The sequence below is a fragment of the Penaeus vannamei genome, chromosome 37 (assembly GCF_042767895.1).
Source record: "Penaeus vannamei isolate JL-2024 chromosome 37, ASM4276789v1, whole genome shotgun sequence".
Lineage (NCBI taxonomy): Eukaryota > Metazoa > Arthropoda > Malacostraca > Decapoda > Penaeidae > Penaeus > Penaeus vannamei.
Genome location: NC_091585.1, coordinates 20,054,191 through 20,074,190, shown reverse-complemented (window position 1 = coordinate 20,074,190; position 20,000 = coordinate 20,054,191). Strand labels below are relative to the sequence as shown.

Here is a 20,000-nt window from a genome sequence, read left to right as displayed (position 1 = left end):
TCTCCTTCCATCTCCCTCCCCCTCCCACTTCCCTCCACCTCCCTCCACCTCCTCCCTTCCCCTCCCCCTCCCCCGTGTCCCCTCCATCCACCTCCGTCCCCCTCCCTTCCCTCCTCCCCCCTCCCTCCCCCGCGTCCCCTCCATCCACCTCCTCCCCCCTTCTTCCCCTCCCTCCCGCCCCCTCCGATCACAGACCAGCAAGCAAGCAGGCAAGCATCGTGGCTGCCTCGCGGGTGCCTTGTGTGCGAGAATGCCGTCCATATTGGAAATAGCAAGGGGCACTTAGGCGCGGTGAATTGGGCGCCACCTGGGACACTCGTCGGTCGGAGGAGCACTCTCTCTCTCTCTCTCTCTCTCTCTCTCTCTCTCTCTCTCTCTCTCTCTCTCTCTCTCTCTCTCTCTCTCTCTCTCTCTCTCGCTCTCTCTCTTTCTCTCACACCTCGCCATCGCCTCTCGCTGTCTCTTGTCTGCTTGTTTGTCTGTTTTAGTGCGTTGGGCGGTTTTTTTAGAGGGTGTCTTTTGGTGTGGGTGTGAGTGTGGGTGTGTTTGTCTTTCGTTTTTTTCGTTTTTTGGGGGGGGATCTGTTTCTCTCTTGTTGATTTGCTTTCTTTGGCTCTCTTGCGCTTTCTCTGTCTCTTGTTCTCTTGCTTTCTCTTTATCTCTCTCTCTCTTTCTCTTTCTCTTTCTCCCTCTCTCTCTCTCTCTCTCTCTCTCTCTCTCTCTCTCTCTCTCTCTCTCTCTCTCTCTCTCTCTCTCTCTCTCTCTCTCTCTCTCTCTCTCTCCTTCTCTAAGGGACAAAGAGGTAATAGAAGAGAACGGAGGCAAGGAAAATCGTTTAGTGAGAATAGAAGGGGAGAGAGGAGGGAGAGGGGGTGGATTGTGAGATTGATGAGGGGGGGGGGGGTGTAGGCATGTCCGATCGGAGGGGGGTGGGGGGGGAGCTTGGGACTTCATCTCAGCACTTCTGACCATATGCTGATGCCTATGCTGATGACTATGCTGATGACTATGCTGATGCCTACACTGACTGGCGCTTCTCCGTGTCCTGTGCGTGTGTCCGCCGTGGCTGTCAATTCTGCGGGTTTTGTGTCGAAATATGCCTTGTGTGTGTGTCTGTTTGCTCTGCATTATTAGCTTATGCCTTGCCTGCATTGTTTGTTTATGCCTGGTTGATTGAGTCTAACGTCGGACTGGGCTTGTTTTTTTTTTTTTTTTTGTTTTTTGTTTTTTGTTTTTTCGTCAGTATTATTAAATCCTGTTAGCTGACTGTTTCTGATTAGTTATCCCGTTATCAAGTTATCCCGTTCAGCGGTTGCAACATTTTCCATTTATTTTCTGGATGAGTGATGGCTCCTCCCCCCCCTTCTCTCCCCAACCCCACGTCCACCCCTTTCCATCTCAACACTACGTCCACCCCCTTCTATCTCAACCCCACGTCCATCCACTTCCCTCCCCAACCCCACGCCCACCCCTTTCAATCTCAACACTACGTCCATCCCTTCCCTCCCCAACCCCACGTTCATCCCCTTCCCTCCCCAACCCTACATCCACCCCACCTCCACGCCCCCCCCCAACCCACCCTCACTGCACCCCCACTTTCACCCCCCCCTCCCCCCTTCACGACCTTCTTTACTCGTCTGTTACAAGTGTTTCCTCGTTGTTCTAGTCACTTGTTCTCGTTTTGGTGAACAGCCTCATTGTTATAGTCTTTTTTTTCGTTTTTTTCACATTTTTCGTTTTTTTTCTGTTCAGTTGTTTATGCGGTGGGTGTTCAGTTCCTTCGTTCTTGTTCTAGTTGCCTTGTTCTTGCGTTTTTGTCTTGTTTTACGTTATTTATATTTTTTTTCTTTTTTTTATTCGTTCGTAGTCGGGTCAGTGGTTCCGTAACGAAGAGCGTTAACTCAAATTGTATATATTTTTGCGTTTATTTTATTCATTTTATTATTATTGTTGTTGTTTTGTTGTTGTTATTGTTATTGTTATTGTTATTATTATTATCATTATTGTTATTATATATTTTTTATTTTTTATTTTATTTGTTTATTTTTAATTTTTATTATAATTTTTTTTACTTCGTGTTTTCTTTCTGTTTCGTTCAAATATTTTCGAGCTCGTCTGTCCAGCTGATCTCGATGTTATCCTGTTCAAGTTCATTTTATGTTCAATTCTGTTCAATCGTTCTTGTCAAGGTACATTACTCTTCATTCGTTCGCATCATTTTTATCAAGTTATCCGTTCTGTTGTTCTTGCCAAGTTATCAAGTAAGCTCGTTCAGTCGTTTTTATCAGATTATCCCGTTCAGTCGTTCTTATCAAGTTATCTTATCAAGTTAGCTCGTTCAGTCGTTCTTAGGAAGTTATCAAGTTAGCTCGTTTAGTCGTTTTTGTCAAATTCTCCCGTTCATTTGTTCTTAGCAAGTTATCTTGTCGTTAGCTCGTTCAGTCGTTCTTATCAAGTTATCTCGTTCACCTTAACCCCCCCCTTCGTCAGCGCCTCCTCCCGTGATGGCGTCCACATTAATCCCAAAATCACAAACAGAGGAGGCGTGTTTGCTTGTGCTCGGGCCATCTTTTCCTTCTCCCGTGACGTGCGTGTTCTTCCGAGAACAGGACCTCCGAGGCAAGCGATGAAGCGAGGTCCCAAGAACAGGCTCTCTGAGGAAAGTGATGAAGTGACGATGTGTGCTTGTGTGAAATCCTTGTACAGTGCTTCGCTTGTCTTTTGCTTGGAGGCGTGTTTGCATACTGTGCGTTGCGGCTGGGGGTTGTTGTTTTTTTTTTCCCCGTTTTCGTTATTTTTTTTTTAATTCAGGGTGTTTTTTTTTGTATGTTTTTTAGTGAAGTGTCCGTCTGGGGTTTTTGTTCCTTTTTATCATTTTATTATTATTATTATTATTTTTTTTTTTGGGGGGGGGGTTATCGAAGGGTGTTCGTTGCGATTTTATGGGTTGTTTGTTGTAGGTTGTCGATGGTGGTCCGGCCATGGTGTGGGTGGTTTAAGGAGTTTGCTAAAAGAAAGCGAGATTGTGTGAGTGGTTTTTTTTTTTCGAAAGACCACACACGACCTTCGAGATAAGGACGAGATAAAATGCAGTTATTTGTTTTTGTTCAGCTTATGTGTTTATAGATAGTTTCTTCTTTTTTTTTGTTGCAAGCGAACATGGTGTTAGATAAGGTGGCATCCAGACGGGAAAGCAGACACATAGACAAATAGACAAGTACAGAAACAGACAAGACAGACATATAGGCACTCATAGCCACAATTCGAGGAATAATAGGGAGATAATGTGACACACTTCAGCATATCGGAAAGGAGGGGGAGGGAGGACGGGGGAGGGGATGGGGGAGGGGGAGGAGAGAGGGATAGGGGGAGTGGGGGGAGGAGAGAGCAGAGAAGGAGAGGAGAGAGCAGAGAGCAGAGAAGGAGAGGAGAGAGAGGAGAGAAGGGGTGAGGAGGGAACGGGGAGAGAAGGGATAGGTGGGAGTGGAGGGATAAAAAGAAAATGAAGAAATTGATGCGAAGAGGGATGGATAAATAATAGGGGAGAGCAGTGGTTAAGGAAGAATGGGAGGAAGAGGTAGAGGGATAGGGAGTAGGCGAGGGAGGGAGGGGGAGGAGAGAGGATAGCAGGGACTGAAAAGACGACGTAGTGTGAGAAACGTGGAGAATGTGGACACGCATACTAGTTTTGAGGACCGAGAAAATTATGTGCAATATGAGAGGAAAACATACAATTGTGAGACTTGGGAGGACAAAAGACAGAGAGGGAGAGCGAGAAGGAGTGGGAGTAGGAATTGGAGATGGAGAGGGAGTGGGAAAGAGAGTGGAGAGGGAGTAGGAAAGAGAGTGGAGAGGGAGTAGGAAAGAGAATGGAGAGGGAGTGGAAAAGAGAATGGAGAGGGAGTGGGAAAGGGAGAAAGAGAGGGAATAAGAGATGGAAAGGGAAAAAGAGAGGGATTGAGAGATGGACAGGGACAGGGGGTAGAAGAGTGAGAGAGAAAGAGAAACAGGTAGACAGAATGTACAAAACATCAAGAAAGAGATTATTAGAAAGATAGACAGACAAAAACAGACAGGCAGACAGACTGACTGACTGACAGACAGACAGACAGACAGACGACAGACAGACAGCCGACAGACAGAGAGACAGACAGACAGACACACAGACATAGACAGACAGACACACACAGATAGACAGACACACAGGCAGACAGACACAGACAGACACACAGACATAGACAGACAGACACACACAGATAGACACACACACAGGCAGACAGACACACAGACAGACACACAGACAGACGAGCCCGAGCACACCCAAGCCTCGAGGCGCGGGCGGCGGGCGGAGACGGCAAGGGCGGCGTTCGGATGTCTTCGTGAGTTTACGCGACACTTCCGCCGAAGTTTTTATATGACGTCATGGCGCGTCTTCGGTTGTCATGGAAACGGAGACGCTCTAAGCACGAGGAAGGGGGAAGAGAGTGATCAAGGGAGGGGAAGATGCGGTGTTGATGAAGATGTGAATGGAGAAGGTGGAGGAGGATGAAAGAGTGGGAAGAAGACGAACGAAAGGAGGGAAATGAGTGAAATAAAGGCGAGAAGAAGAGAGTGGGAGTTCAGGATGGTAAAGATATATATATATATATATATATATATATATATATATATATATATATATATATTCTGAAAAAGGAAGAAAAGATAGAAAAGAGAGAGAGAAAAAAGAAAACAGACAAAAATGATAAAAAGAGAACATCAGACAAAATAAATGACAATGAAAAATAATAAAAAAGATAATAAAAAAAGAATTCAAGTGCATCTGTCCCAGAGCGTCGCCAACGGATGCAGGGTCAAAGGTTAACATATGGAGCGATCTTGTGGCCGACAGAAGGACCTTATCAGCTCCGACATCCTGTATGCTTTGACCTTTGGTTATCACCATTACGTATTTTCTCGCGATTTTTTTTTAAGGGGGGGGGGTAGAAGACTTTTTTTTGGGTACTTTTACTTATCAGATATTTTTTTCGGTTTCTCTTCTTTATCTGATTCAACGTCTTTCATCTTTGTATTCTTTTTCTCCTCGTCCCCCCCCCCCCCCCTCTCTCTCTCTCTCGCTCTCTCTCTCTCTCTCTCTCTCTCTCTCTCTCTCTCTCTCTCTCTCTCTCTCTCTCTCTCTATCTCTCTCTCTTTCATTTCTTCTTTTTCCCTTATACCCTCTCCTCCATTCTCCCCAACCCCTTCACATCCCCCTCTTCTCCTACCCCATTTCCCTTCCCCTTTCCTCGCACCCCTTCCCCTCCCCCTTTCCTCGCACCCCTTCCCCTCCCCCTTCTCCTCCCCATCCCCTTCCCCTTTCCTCCCCCTTCTCCTTTCCTCCCCCTTCTCCTCCCCATCCCCTTCCCCTTTCCTCCCCCTCCCCCCCTTCCCCTCTCCCTTCTTCCTCCCCTTCCCCTCCCCCCTTCCCCTCCCCCATTCTCCCCTCCCCCTTCCTCTCCCATCCCCTCCCCCTTCCCCTTCCCCCTCCCCTCCCCTCCCCCTTATCATCCCCTTATCAGCAACGCACGTCCGGTCCACCCCAAGCGTCAAGGCTGGGAATATCTTGCAAGACCGAGATGATAATAATGGCCGGTTCTTCTGCGCCGGGCGGTTCTCTCTCTCTCTCTCTGTTTCTCGGTTTCTCTGTTTTTCTGTTTCTCTGTTTCTCTGTTTCTCTGTTTCTCTCTCTCTCTGTCTCTCTCTGTTTCTCTGTTTCTCTCTCTCTCTGTTTCTCTCTCTCTCTGTTTCTCTGTCTCTCTCTCTCTCTCTCTCTCTCTCTCTCTCTCTCTCTCTCTCTCTCTCTCTCTCTCTTCCTCTCTCTCTCTCTCTTTCTCTCTCTCTCTCTCAGTCTGTCTGTCTCTCTCTCTCTCTCTCTCTCTATCCGTCTCTCTCTCTCTGTTTCTTTCTCTCTCACACCTCTCTCTCCCTCTCTCTCTCTTTCTCTCTCTCTCTCTCTCTCTCTCTCTCTCTCTCTCTCTCTCTCTCTCTCTCTCTCTCTCTCTCTCTCTCTCTCTCTCTCTCTCTCTCTCTCTCTCTCTCTCTCTCTCTCTCTCTCTTACTCTCTCTCTCTCTCTCTCTCTCTCTCTCTCTCTGTCTCTCTCTCTCTCTCTCTCTCTCTCTCTGTCTCTGTCTCTCTCTCTCTCTCTCTCTCTTACTCTCTCTCTCTCTCTCTCTCTCTCTCTCTCTCTCTCTCTCTCTCCCTCTCTCTCTCTCTCTCTTTCTCTCTCTCTCTCTCTCTCTCTCTCCCTCTCTCTCCCTCCATCTCTCTCTCTCCCTCCCTCCTCCCTCCCTCCCTCTCTCCATCCCTCTCTCCCCCTCTCCCCCTCTCCCCCCATTTTTCTAACCATCTCTTGACCCCCTATTCTCTCTCCCTCTTTCCTTCCCCCCACCTCCCTTCCCTCTCCCTCACTGACCCTCATTTCTTTCTCGCCCTCTCTTTCCGTTTCTCTCCCTCCCCCCCTTCTCCCCCTTTTCTTTCTCGCCCTCTCCCCCTTCTTCCTTTTCTTTCTCGCCTTCTCTTCCTATTTCTTTCTCCCCCTTTTCTTTCTCGCCCTCTCTTTCCGTCTCTTTCTCTCCTCCGCCTCTTTCTCCTTTATCTCCACGGCTCTCTTTAACTCCGGTTCCAAGGGGGTTTGGCCACGATTCGCGACTCTCCACGGCCCTCCCTGTGTCTTATCAAGAGCCGTGGGAGGAGGGAAGCGATAAGGGCGGCATCGCTTCCCTTCCTCGTTTCTCTCTTTCGCTTTTTTTAACTTTTATCCCCTGTCTTTGTCTTTTCGTTTCGATCCATTTTTTTCCAAATCTTTTCGTTTTATTTATTTTTTATTATTTTTTTTCGTCTTCTTCTCTATCTATCTTTTCTCTTATCTCTGTTGTTCCTCTCGTTCTCCTTCTCTCCTTTACCCCTTCGTTTTTTTTCCTTCCCTCCCCCCTTCCCCCTCCCATTTCGTCCTCGTCCCTCCTATCTCGCCCCCTCCCCCATTTCTCCCCCTATCTCTTTATCTCTCCTTCTTCCCTCACTCTATTTCTCCCGCTTTCTCTTTATCTCTCCTCCTCTCTCCTTCCCCCTTCTCTCTCTCTCTCTCTCCATCCATCCCTTTCCTCCTCTCTGCCTCCCTCTCCTCATCTCTCCTCTTCTCCCTCCCCCTTCTCTCTCCCTCCCTTTCCTCCTCTCTCCCTCCCTTTCCTCCTCTCTCCCTCCCTCTCCTCATCTCTCCTCATCTCTCCCTCCCTCTCCTTATCTCTCCTCCTCTCTCCCTCCCTCTCCTCCTCTCTCCTCCTCTCTCCCTCCCTCTCCTCCTTTCCTTCCCCCATTCTCTCTCTCTCTCTTATCTCCCTCTTCCACTTGCTTTCGTCCCCCAGCGAGGTGTCGGGTTACACGCGTTATGTCGTTCGCTATGTTGCATGTTGTTTGTCGTCGCGGTCTGTTGTTTGGACGGATAGAATTTAAATCGCCGTCGTGATAAATCCGCGCGGTATGGTGAGAGACGCTGCGGATGCCGGAGGTGGGTACGTGAGGAAGTGGGTATGTGTGTGGGTATGTGGGCTAAAGATGGATACGTGAGGAGGTGGGTATGTGGGGGATACGTGAGGAAGTGGGTATGTGGGCCAAAGATGGATACGTGAGGAGGTGGGTATGTGGGTATGTGGGCTAAAGATGGGTACGTGAGGAAGTGGGTATGTATGTGGGTATGTGGGCTAAAGATGGATACGTGAGGAGGTGGGTATGTGGGCTAAAGATGGATACATGAGGAAGTGGGTATGTGGGTATGTGGGCCAAAGATGGATACGTGAGGAGGTGGGTATGTGGGGGATACGTGAGGAAGTGGGTATGTGGGTATGTGGGCTAAAGATGGATACGTGAGGAAGTGGGTATGTGGGTATGTGGGCCAAAGATGGATACGTGAGGAGGTGGGTATGTGGGTATGTGGGCCAAAGATGGATACGTGAGGAGGTGGGTATGTGGGCCAAAGATGGATACGTGAGGAAGTGGGTATGTGGGTATGTGGGCTAAAGATGGATACGTGAGGAAGTGGGTATGTGGGTATGCGGGCTAAAGATGGATACGTGAGGAGGTGGGTACGTGGGTATGTGGGCCAAAGATGGATACATGAGGAGGTGGGTATGTGGGTATGTGGGCCAAAGATGGATACGTGAGGAGGTGGGATGTGGGGGATACGTGAGGAAGTGGGTATGTGGGCCAAAGATGGATACGTGAAGTGGATGTGGGTATGTGGGCCGAAGATGGATACGTGAGGAGGTGGGTACGTGGGGGATACGTGAGGAAGTGGATATGTGGGTATGTGGGCTAAAGATGGATACGGGAGGAAATGGGTATGTGGGTATGTGGGCCAAAGATGGATACGTGAGGAAGTGGGTATGTGGGTATGTGGGTATGTGAGTTCGCTCGCGTGCATTTGATTCGGTGAAAAAAGTGGGTATATGATAGGCCTACGTAATTTTGAGTTTGAGGGAGATGGATTGATTATGTGATGTGGATATGCGGGTACATAATTATTTATTTGAGGAAGGTTGATAAATTGAATAGATGAGAAGTGGATATATGGATGTATGAGGTATACAGTCTATGTTCACATTAATAAGATGGAAAGAGATGGGTGGAATTTAAGGGTATTTTCACTAGTACCCCCTTAGTAAACAGATGATTAATCTTACTGAAAGGATGAATTCGGAACAAAGTGACCAGGCAATTAATCTTTCTAAAATTAGTATTTGGCAACGAGATGATGTTGCCAGGTTAAGATCAATCGGAAACGCGAAGTTGCACGCGGAATTTCAGGCTCTGTCTCTCTCTCTCTCTCTCGTTGGTCTCTCTCTTTCTCTCCGTCTCTGTCTCTGTCTCTGTCTCTGTCTCTCTCTCTCTCTCTCTCTCTCTCTCTCTCTCTCTCTCTCTCTCTCTCTCTCTCTCTCTCTCTCTCTCTCTCTCTCTCTCTCTCTCTCTCTCTCTCTCTCTCTCTCGGTCTGTCGCATTTTTCCCCTCTCTCTGCCTCAATCTAACTCTTTCTAGGTTGCTGGGTGGTAGGGTGGTTGGGTTTTAGGGTAACAGGGTGATGAGATAAAAGTGTGTAGTTGAGAGTAAGGCCGAGAAGGTGGTGAGGTTAGTGGAAAAGGGTGATGTATTGGAGTAGAAAAAAGGTTTGGCAGGGTGGAAAGGTGGCAGGGTACCAGGGTTGATAAAGGGACTTCTAGTTAGGTAATTTGGCAGGGTGAAGGAGAGGACTTAGGGCCAGGAAGGGTGATAAGGTGGTAGGCTGAACAAAGTGAATTAATAGAACTCTTAGTAGTGCTGTAGAGTGACACCCTCAGGGCATTAGAATATCAGGGTGAAAGAGATAAGAAAAGCTAGACAGGGCGAAGAAAATAGTCTGATGACAGGGTGGAGTAGATAAGGATAGATAACCCCCCCCACCCCACCCCCGGTAGGTAGGGTGACGAAGCTGCAAGGGTGAAAAAGGGGTGTAAACATCAAGGGTGGGAAGTGCGGTGGGAGTAAGGGCAATGTTTATTGTTTATTGGACTGAGCGTGGGAGACAAAAAAAGAGAACCGGTTTAGCGAATGCGGAGGAGGATTCTCACGAGGGCGTGGTAAGGGCGGTAATACGTGGGGAAAAGATGGTAGAAATGGGGAGGGAGGGGAGGGGAGGGAGGGAGTTGTTGGTATTCTAAACAGGTCCTTTTTTTTATTATGGATTGTTATTTATTTTTTTCCCTTTTCTTTTCTTTTTTTGTCTTTTTATCATTTCTTTTGTTTCTTGTTTTTTGTCTTTTTATCTTTTCTTTTGTTTCTTGTTTTTTGTCTTTTTATCTTTTCTTTTGTTTCTTGTTTTTTTTGTCTTTTTATCTTTTCTTTTGTTTCTTGTTTTTTGTCTTCTCTCTCTCTCTCTCTCTCTCTCTCTCTCTCTCTCTCTCTCTCTCTCTCTCTCTCTCTCTCTCTCTCTCTCTCTCTCTCTCTCTCTCTCTCTCTCTCTGTCATTTTACCTTACCTCTTCTAACTTTTCCACAATTTTTCTCTTGTTATTAAGAAATTTAGATGTAAATGGAAGCAGATTGTTTAAATTGTAAGTTTGCATGACATGGATTTACAGATGGATTTTTTGGTGGATTTTCAAGTGTATTTTTGGTGGATTTACGAGTGGGGTTTTGGTGGATTTTCAAGTGGATTTTGGGTGGATTTACAATTGGATTTTTGAGTGGGTTTTGTGTGGATTTACAATTGGATTTTTGAGTGGGTTTTGGGTGGATTTTTGAGTGTATTTACAAGTGGATTTTTGAGTACGTTTTGGGTGGATCTGCAAATGGAGAGAGCAATCAGGTAGGCAAGCAATCATGAAGGGTATTCAGTAGATAATAAAATAGACAAGTGTGGATGGGGAATTGGGGAATAAAGACACATATCAGACAAACAAAGGATAAAACAAAGATAAAGGAACCAAGAAAAAAATTAAGCAAAATAAAACAACGAAGATAAAACAAGAGATAAAGGAAAGAAGAAAAAACAGCAAAATAAAACAAACGAATATAAAACAAGAGAGACAAAGGAAAGAATTAAGAAATCCAGCAAAATAAAACAAACGAAGATAAAACAAAAGAGATACAGGAACCAAGTGAAAAAAAACGGATAGAAAGAGGTGCATGCAGCATCTCCGATAACGAGCGGGATGAGAACAGGCGGAGAGAACACTCAATACTCTCCGGTGAAGATACAACAAGGATTGAATCACGATATCAGCTGATAAGAAAGGGAGATAAGTTGATAGGAGATTGTGGCGACAATATTTTAAAGGCGGGGTGGGAGGGAAGGGGGGGGATAAGAGAGGGAGATGGAAGGTTTGAAGTGAGAGGGAGAGGGAGAGAGAGGAAGGGGGAGGGAGAGAAAGAGAGAGAGAGAGAGAGAGAGAGAGAGAGAGAGAGAGAGGGGCAGAGACGGAGATAGAGATTAAAGAAAAAAGGGAGAAGAGATAGGAAAAAGAGCGGAGAAAGAGCGGCTGGAGACTATATAGAATGACACAAAAAAAGAAAAGGAAGAGAGAGAGAGGGAAAAAAACGCAGTCGGAAGGATGGAAGAGATCGAGAGAGAGTGATAGAGAAAGAGAGAGAGAAAGGAAGAAAGAAAAGATGGAGAGAGAGAAACGGAGAAGCGGGGAGAGAGAAAACGAGAAAGGCCAACAAGGATTATCGTTGGTCAATGTTGCCTTGTCGTGGTTGCAAAGCGGGGGGGGGGGGGTCATGGAGTTACTAGCCCGCACGCTAACTGGGGCGGCCAAGGTCATTCAAGGGGGTGGGGGAGGGGCGATGGGGAAGGGGGCTGGGGTATGGGGGGCTGGGGTATTGGGGGTATGGGGGGGCTGGAGTATTGGGGGGTATGGGGGCTGGGGTATTGGGGGGTATGGGGTAGGGTAGGGGTGTAAGGAGGATGGAGGGAGAATGTAGAGGATTAGGGTGAAGGGACAGGATAAGAGAGGGAGAGAGAGAGAGAGAGAGGGAGAGAACGAGAGAGAGAGGGAAAGAGGGAGAGAACGAGAGAGAGAGGGAGAGAACGAGAGAGGGAGAGAGAGGGAGAGAACGAGAGAGAGAGGGAGAGAACGAGAGAGAGAGAGAGAGAGAAAGACAGAGAGAGAACGAGAGAGAGAGAGAAAGACAGAAAAACAGAGAGAGAATGAGAGAGAGAGAGAGAGAGAGAGAAAGACAGAAAGACAGAGAGAGAGCGAGAGAGAGAGAGAGCGCATACGGACGGAGGGAGTAGGTCAGCGCCGGAGTGGTTGAGCGATCATAGAGATGAGGGATTATGATAATTGGGGTTAAATTAGGTGATAGGAGATAAGGCCGGGAATCCGATGTGCGCGTCGCCGTGAACGGTTGAAGATGGGGCCTCTCCCTCCTTTTCCTCTTTCTTCCTATTCTCTTTCTCCTCCTCCTTTCGTTCCTCTTGTTTTTATTTTGATTTTGATTTTGTTTCTTATTTTTCCTTTTTTTCTTCTTCTCATTATTCTTCTCTTTTTTCTTCTTTTTCTTCGTCTTCTTCCTCCTCCCCATCCTTCTCCTCCTCCGCCTCCTCTTCCTCCAACTCCCTATCTTCTTCCTCTTCCTCCTCCTCCTCCCTATCCTCTTCCTCCTTGTTCTTCATCTTGTGCTTCTTGAACTTCTTCCTCCAATTCTTCTTTTTCTTCTCGTCTCTTTCTTGTCCTTTGCCCCGCCCCCCTCCGTGTTAAACTCTATCAGCAACGTTGGTGGTCTGGGGATCTCTACGTTATGGCATCACTCTCTTATTCTCTCTCTCTCTTTCTGTTTATTTATCTCTCTCTTTCTATTTCTTTATCTCTGTTTTTTATCTCTCTCTCTGTTTCTTTATATCTGATCTTCTCTCTCATTCTCTCTCTCTCTCTCTCTCTCTCTCTCTCTCTCTCTCTCTCTCTCTCTCTCTCTCTCTCTCTCTCTCTCTCTCTCTCTCTCTCTCTCTCTCTCTCTCTCTCTCCCCCTCTCCCTCCCCCCCCTATCTATCGCCTTCAAATCACCGTTCTCATTTTGGACCCTCCCCTCCTGCCCCCCCCCCCATTGCAAACAAGCGAACAAACAAACCAAAAACAAGGAAGACGTTTCCAGATTGGCCTCCTTTTCTTTCCCTTTTTGTTTTTGTTGTTGTTGTTATTGTTATTGTTGTCTATGTTGGGAGTGATCGCGGATCTTGTGTTTTGTTCGCGTATTTGTAAATATTTTTTTTTTCGTCTCCTTTTTCTTTTCTTTTCACTTTTTTCTCTTTTTCTTTCGGACTCGTGGCTATTGTGTCGCGGTTTCCGAGGGTGGGCTGAGATATTTTTGCTTTCTTTCTGTATTTTTTTTCCATTTTAAAAATATCTTTAATATCTTATATTTTTGGGGGGATGAGTGGGACCTTTTCGTCATTGAAATTTCTTTGGTTTTCTTTTTTTTCTTTTTTTCAAGAAAGGGGGAGTTGAAGAGATAAAGAGATTAATGTGCGAATAGTCAATCAGGGGAATATAGAGAGATATTGAGAATATTATTATTTTACTTAAAAAGAAAGAATAGCATAAAGATAAGATAAATTAAAAAGGACGGCAAAAATGGAAAAGGAAAAACTGGCCTAAGAAATTACGAAATATGAAAGAAGTGACCCCCCAAAAAAGAAGAAGAAGAAGAAGAAAAAGAAAATATGTATATATATAAAGTCACAAATACAGGATCGGACACAGATAAAAAAATGGGGCTATCGTATTGTTCCATCGTCTAGGGATCAGGTTCAGGCAAAAACAGCGCGCATGGTCAGAATTTCGGGTCAGGTGACAGAAAAGTCAATGCTCAGGTCATGCACGGAGAGGGGAAGGGGGAGAGGGGGGAGAGGGAGAGGGAAGGAAGGAGAGGGAAGGGGAAGGGAGATAAGGGGAAGATGGGGAGGGAGGAGGGGAAGGAGAAAGGAAGGGAAGGAGAAGGAGAGGGGAAGGGGAGGGGAAGCAGAGGGAGGGGGATAAGGGGGAAGGAGAGAGGAAAGGGAAGGGAGGGGAAGGAAGGGGGAAGGAGAGGGAAAGGGAGGAAAAGGGGAAGGAGAGGGAAGGGGGAAGGAGAGGAAAGGGATGGGGAGATAAGGGGGGAAGGAGAGGGAAGATAAGGGGGAAGGAGGGGGAAGGGTAGATGAGGGGTAAGGAGAGGGAAGGGGAAGGGTAGATGAGGGTAAGTAGAGGAGAGGGAAGGGAAGGGTAGATGAGGGGTAAGGAGAGGGGAAGGGAAGGGTAGATGAGGGGTAAGGAGAGGGGAAGGGGAAGGGTAGATGAGGGGTAAGGAGAGGGAAGGGTAGTGAGACAGGGGGCAGCGAGGGGATGGATAGGGGGAGGGAAAGGAAGCAGGGAGGAGGAAGGGAAGGGAGAAGGGGAGAGAACCACTTCAGGGGATTTGTTTGTGTATATAGGTGGATAGATATATATGTATATTGAATAGAATATTACGGGAGACGTAGGTAGGTGTGTGTGTGTGTGTGCGTGTGTGTGTGTGTGCGTGTGTGCGTGTGTGTGTGTGTGTGTGTGTGCGTGTGTGTGTGTGTGTGTGTGTGTGTGTGTGTGTGTGTGTGTGTGTGTGTGTGTGTGTGTGTGTGTGTGTGTGTGTGTGTGTGTGTGTTTGAGAGAGAGAGAGAGAGAGAGAGAGAGAGAGAGAGAGAGAGAGAGAGAGAGAGAGAGAGAGAGAGAGAGAGAGAAAGAGAGAGAGAGAGAGAGATTTATATGTACAGACAGACAGATGGGTAAGTAGGTAGGTAGATAGTTAGACAGAAAAACCGACAGACCAATACATGAATGTAATATGTTATCATTGTAACTATACTTTCATTTTTTTCTACAACATCATGTCTGCAAATATCGACGCATATCTACTTGCAGGAAATGAATGACGTGCCTCATATGTTGCAGAAGGAGAGACATGCGTTTCGTCACTCATTGATGACTATCCCGGTCATATGTGCACAGGGTCCGTGTATGTTTGTGTACGTCCATGTGTGCGTTAAGAGTGCACATGCTCGTCGGCACTCATTAATGGGAATTCCTGACATGTGCACATATGTACACAATGCTCGGTAGCCATGCTTGGGCGCTAGGCCATGTGTACACCAGGAGCGTACATGTGTCTTATCACTCATTAATGACAATCCCTGACATGTGCACACTTGTAAATGATACCCAGTAGCCATTGTGTGTGTGTGTTTATGTATGTATGTGTATGTGTATGAATGTATGCGTGTACTTACGTTCATTTGTTCGCGGAAGTATTTATGTACGGATGCTTGTGTACGTAAGCACTCATGCAAGCAAGCGCCGAACACATGTACGAATGCTTGTCGGGATTCGCATGGGCGTGTGCACCAGCCCCCGAGCGCCCCTGTGAGAGCGCCGCGGGCACACAAAGGCCCCGGAGACATCTCGGCTGCAGCTGAGGTAACCCAAGAGGCCGGGGTCAGGTGACGCTCCGTGACCTCACTCGGGCCGGGCGATCGCGTGACGCAACGCTGCCTCTGTAACGTGGTTGCGTGACGCGGCGGCGACGGCGGCGGCGGAGAGGGGGGGTGGGGGTGCGAGGAGGGGCAGGGGGAGGGGGAGGCGCGCTCATCGGTGACGTGGCGGGTGCGGGGCAGTTTTCCTTGTCTGTTTGAGTTTATATATGTGTATATATATATATATATATATATATATATATATATATATATATATATATATATATATATATATAATAATAATAATAATAATAATAATAATAATAATAATAATAATAATAATAATAATAATGATAATGATAATGATAATGATAATGATAATGATAGTAATAATAATATGATATGATATATCATACATACATAATATGTTTGATATATGCAGATAACATATAATATATATATGTGTGTGTGTGTGTGTATTTAGTGTCTATTATATTTATTTATATACTGCAAACACATATGTATGTGTGTATGTAGTATACAATTATATATGTGTATATACCTGTTATATATTTCTAATGCAGTTTTATTTTTCTTCTAGGTAAGCGCTTCCAGAACGACCTCCGTCCTGTATTGAAGGGTAAGAGAGGCTGACCTTTTGACATTTTTTGTGAGGGAAGGGGCGAGCTGCATGACCTCCCCTTTCCTTTATTTTGAGGGGGGTGGAGTGGGAGGGGAAAGGGAGGGAGGGTCAGTTGATCTGTTTTTTGCCTTTAAGGGGACCCGGGGAGGAGGTGGGATGAGTGGTTCTTTTGGTAGGGGAGAGAGGGTGAAAAATAATGAAAGAAAGGTTTTGATTAGTGAAATATGTTTTTTTTGTATTGATAGTGCAGTAAGATATCTGCATTGAAGTTGCAAGTAAAATGTGACGTTTATAGTGATACTGATGGTGAGATAGGGTGGCTGTAGTGACATTGATAGTGCAGAGTATTGTTTGGATTGATATTGAGAATTAAATATGATATGTATTGTGGCAGTGATAGCGAAATATGATATCTGTAGTTTATATTGTGAAGGAAATATGATATCTGTTGTGGCAGTGATAGTGATTTATGATATACGTAGTTGATAATGATAGGGAAATATGATACCAGTAGTTGATAGTGATAATGAGATATGATATTCAGAGTGATTGTTAAAAAAAAAAATATATATATATATACATTTATATATATATATATATATATATATATATATATATATATATATATATATATATATATATATATATATAAAATGTAGTTGATAGTGATAGGGAAACATGATACCAGTAGTTGATAGTGATAATGAAATATGATATTCAGAGTGATTGTTATAAAAAAGAAAAAAAAGAAAAAAAAATATATATAATGTAGTTGATAGTGATAGGGAAACATGGTACCCGTAGTTGATAGTGATAATGAAATATGATATTCAGAGTGATTGTTAAAAAAAAGAAAAAAAGAAAAAAAAAGATATATATATATATATATATATATATATATATATATATATATATATATATATATATATATATATATAATGTAGTTGATAGTGATAGGGAAACATGGTACCCGTAGTTGATAGTGATAATGAAATATGATATTCAGAGTGATTGTCAAAAAAAAAAAAAAATGTAGTTGATAGTGATAGGGAAACATGATACCCGTAGTTGATAGTGATAATGAAATAATATATTGAGTCAATATAAAATAAATAGATAAATAAAAAATAAACAAATAAGAATAATAAGTTTTAAAAAATAGTGACATGCGAGCCATTACGCACCTCGGCAATATAGGAAAAAAAAAACAGTTACGTAGCGTCACCGAACGCAATGAAACCGGCACCCTCCTTTGACGATGGTGACGATGACGACGACTTCGATGGGAAGACTTTGGGCGGCGAAGGAAATGGTGCAACGCCTTCGTGTGATTTGCTTGCCAGATCGCCGGGATGTGAATCAAGGGGGGTGGGGGAGGGCCGAGGGAGATTTTTTTTTTTTTTTTTTTTTTTTTTTAATCTGCTTTTCCTGTCCCCGTTTCTCTCTTGCTTTCGTATTCTGTTTCTTTCTCTCTCGCTTGCTTAGTCTGTCGTTTTTTTTTTCGTTTTTTTTTCTCTTTCTTCCTATTTACCTTTCTCTCTTAACTTTCGTATTCTGTTTCTTTCTTATTCCGTTTCTTTCTCTCTCGCTTGCTTAGTCTGTCGTTTTTTTTTCGTTTTTTTCTCTTTCTTCTTATTTCCCTTTCTCTCTTTCCTTTGTTTCTTTCTCTCTCTTTCTTCTTTTCTTTCTCTCTTTCTTCTCTTTCTTTCTCTCTTTCTTCTTTTCTTTCTCTTTCTTCTTTTCTTTCTCCCTCTTTCTTCTTCTCTTTCTCTCTTTCATATTCTCTTTCCTCTTCTCTTTCTCTCTTTCGTTGGATAGTCTGCCCTGTCCCTTCTGCTGCTGACACCACTTATAGTTAGGCTTACTATATATTGCTGTTCTCTTATTTTCCTCCCGTTACTAATTCCTCCTCTTCTTCTTCTTCTTCTCCTTCCATTTCCCCCACTTCTCCATCTTCTCCTCCTCCTCCTCTTTATTATTATTGTTATTGTTATTATTTAATTTTTCTTCTTCCCTTTTTTGTTCTTCGTCCACTTCTCCTCCTCCTTCTTATTCTCTTTCTTCTTCTTCCTCCTCCTATTATCATTATTATTATTTTATTTTTCTTCTTTTTCTTCTTCCACTTCTTCTCCCTCCTCCTCCACCAGCACCACCTCCTCCTCCTCCTCCTCCTCCTCCTCCTCCTCCTCCTCCTCCTCCTCCTCCTCCTCCTCACCCTCCTCCTCCCTCCTCCTCCTCCTCCACCCTCCTCCTCCTCCTCCTCCTACCTCCTCCCCCTCCTCCCCCTCACCCTCCTCACCCTCCTCCTCCTCACCCTCCTCCTCCTCACCCTCCTCCTCCTCACCCTCCTTCCCCTCTTCCATTCCCTCACCCTCACCCTCTCTCTTCTTCTTCTTCTTTCTCCTCCTCCTCCTCCTTCCTCCGCCTCCAATCCGATGCTTCGCAGACGTTCTAGCCGTCCAGCGAAAAATGCGAGCCGGCGCCTGCCTTCCGCATAATTGGGCCTTCTCCGTTTGACCGGCGATTAGCCTATCAATAATCCGGCATTCAAAAACGGGATGATTGCGAGCCGTGATTAGTGCTTCGTTGGAGTAATTAGAAAAAAAAGAAGATAGGGAGAGAGAATGCGAAAGGGGAGGGGAGAGTGAAGACGAGGGGAGAGAGAGAAAAGAGGTGAAGGAAAGGGGAAGAGGAGAGAGAGATCAAACTGGCAGGTTGTCGGACACATAAGCAAGCAGGCATGCATGCAAGGCAGGCAGGCAGACAGACAGAAAAGGCAGGCAGGGAGGCAGGCTGGGAAGACAGGCATGCATGCAAGGCAGACAGGCAGGCAGAAAAGGAAGGCAAGCAGCCAGACAAGGCAGGCAGGCAAGCAAACAATGTAGGCAGGCAGGCAGACAAGCAAGGCAGGCAGGGCAGAAAGAAAGACAAACAGACACACACACACACACACAGACACACACACACATAGACACACACGCACACACACACGCACGCACATACAAATTAGCACACACACACACACGCACATACACACACACACGCACATACACACACAAACACGAACATACACATACACACGCACATACACACACACACACATACACACACACACACACACACACACACACACATACACACACATACACACACACACACACACACACAGACACACACACACACACACACACACACACACACACACACACACACACACACACACACACACACACACACACACACACACACACACAAACACATACATCAGGAGCAACATTAATGGGTGTGTACGTGCCGATCCTCATGTGTGCCTTCATTAGCGCCGCAAGCACCCCGTGATAAGCGATGGCGAAGGTGATACACTTCTGGCCGCTGCTGACGGTGGCGCTGACGAAGGGAGGGCGTCAGCGCCGTGCCAGCCAACCTTGCGTCCCGGGCGCATCGGCCTGAGTCTGGGGTTTTGGGGGGGGGGGGTGCTGTCTCTGTCGGTCGCGGTGTCTTCCTGTTCCTCCTCGACTTTTTTCTTTTTTCTTTTTCTCTCTCTCAATCTGTCTCTCTTTCTTTCTCTCTGTCTCTCTGTCGCTCGCGTTGTCTTCCTGTTTTTTCTTTTTCTCTCTCTTTCAATTTGTCTCTCTTTTTCTTTCTCTTTGTCTCTGTCTCTCTTTCTCTTTCTCTTTGTATCTCTTTCTCTTTCTCTCTGTCGCTCGCGTTGTCTTCCTCTTCCTCCTTGCTTTTTTTCTTTTTTTCTCTCTCTCTTTTCTTTCTGTCTCTCTTTCTCTTTGTCTTTGTATCTCTTTCTCTTTCTCTTCCTCCCTGTCGTTCGCATTGTCTTCCTCTTCCTCCTCGCTTTTTTCTTTTTTTTTCTCTCTCAGTCTGTCTCTCTTTCTTTTTCTCTGTCTCTCTTTCTCTTTGTCTTTGTATCTCTTTCTCTTTCTCTTTCTCTCTGTCGCTCGCGTTTTCTTCCTGTTCCTCCTCTTCTTTTTTCTTTTTCTCTCTGTCTGTCTCTCTTTCTTTCTCTTTGTCTCTCTTTCTCTTTGTCTTTGTATCTCTTTCTCTTTCTCTTTCTCTCTGTCGCTTGCGTTGTCTTCCTGTTCCTCCTCTTCTTTTTTCTTTTTTCTTTTTCTCTCTGTCTGTCTCTCTTTCTTTCTCTTTGTCTTTGTATCTCTTTCTCTTTCTCTCTGTCGATCGCGTTGTATTCCAGTTCCTCCTCCTCTTTTTTCTTTTTTCTCTCTCAATCTGTCTCTCTGTCTTTCTCTCTGTCTCTCTTTCTCTTTCTCTTTATCTCTGTCGCTCGCGTTGTCTTCCTCTTTCTCCTCGTTTTCTTTTTTTCTCTCTCTCTCAATCTGTCTCTCTTTCTCTTTCTATATT

The 20,000-nt window shown here is 45.3% G+C and overlaps 1 protein-coding gene and 1 long non-coding RNA gene across 3 annotated transcripts in view; both read left to right on the top strand.

Moving 5' to 3' along the window:
• Nucleotides 1-20,000, top strand: part of LOC113807065 (syndecan) — a 447,671-nt gene that overhangs the window by 253,133 nt on the left and 174,538 nt on the right. The gene's annotated exons all lie outside the window — the stretch shown is intronic.
• LOC138859687 (uncharacterized) overlaps nt 1-20,000 on the top strand; it is a 104,181-nt gene that overhangs the window by 20,529 nt on the left and 63,652 nt on the right. The window contains exon 2 of the long non-coding RNA XR_011398198.1: nt 15,591-15,629. This is a non-coding gene — a long non-coding RNA (uncharacterized lncRNA). The remainder of the gene's footprint in view (nt 1-15,590; nt 15,630-20,000) is intronic.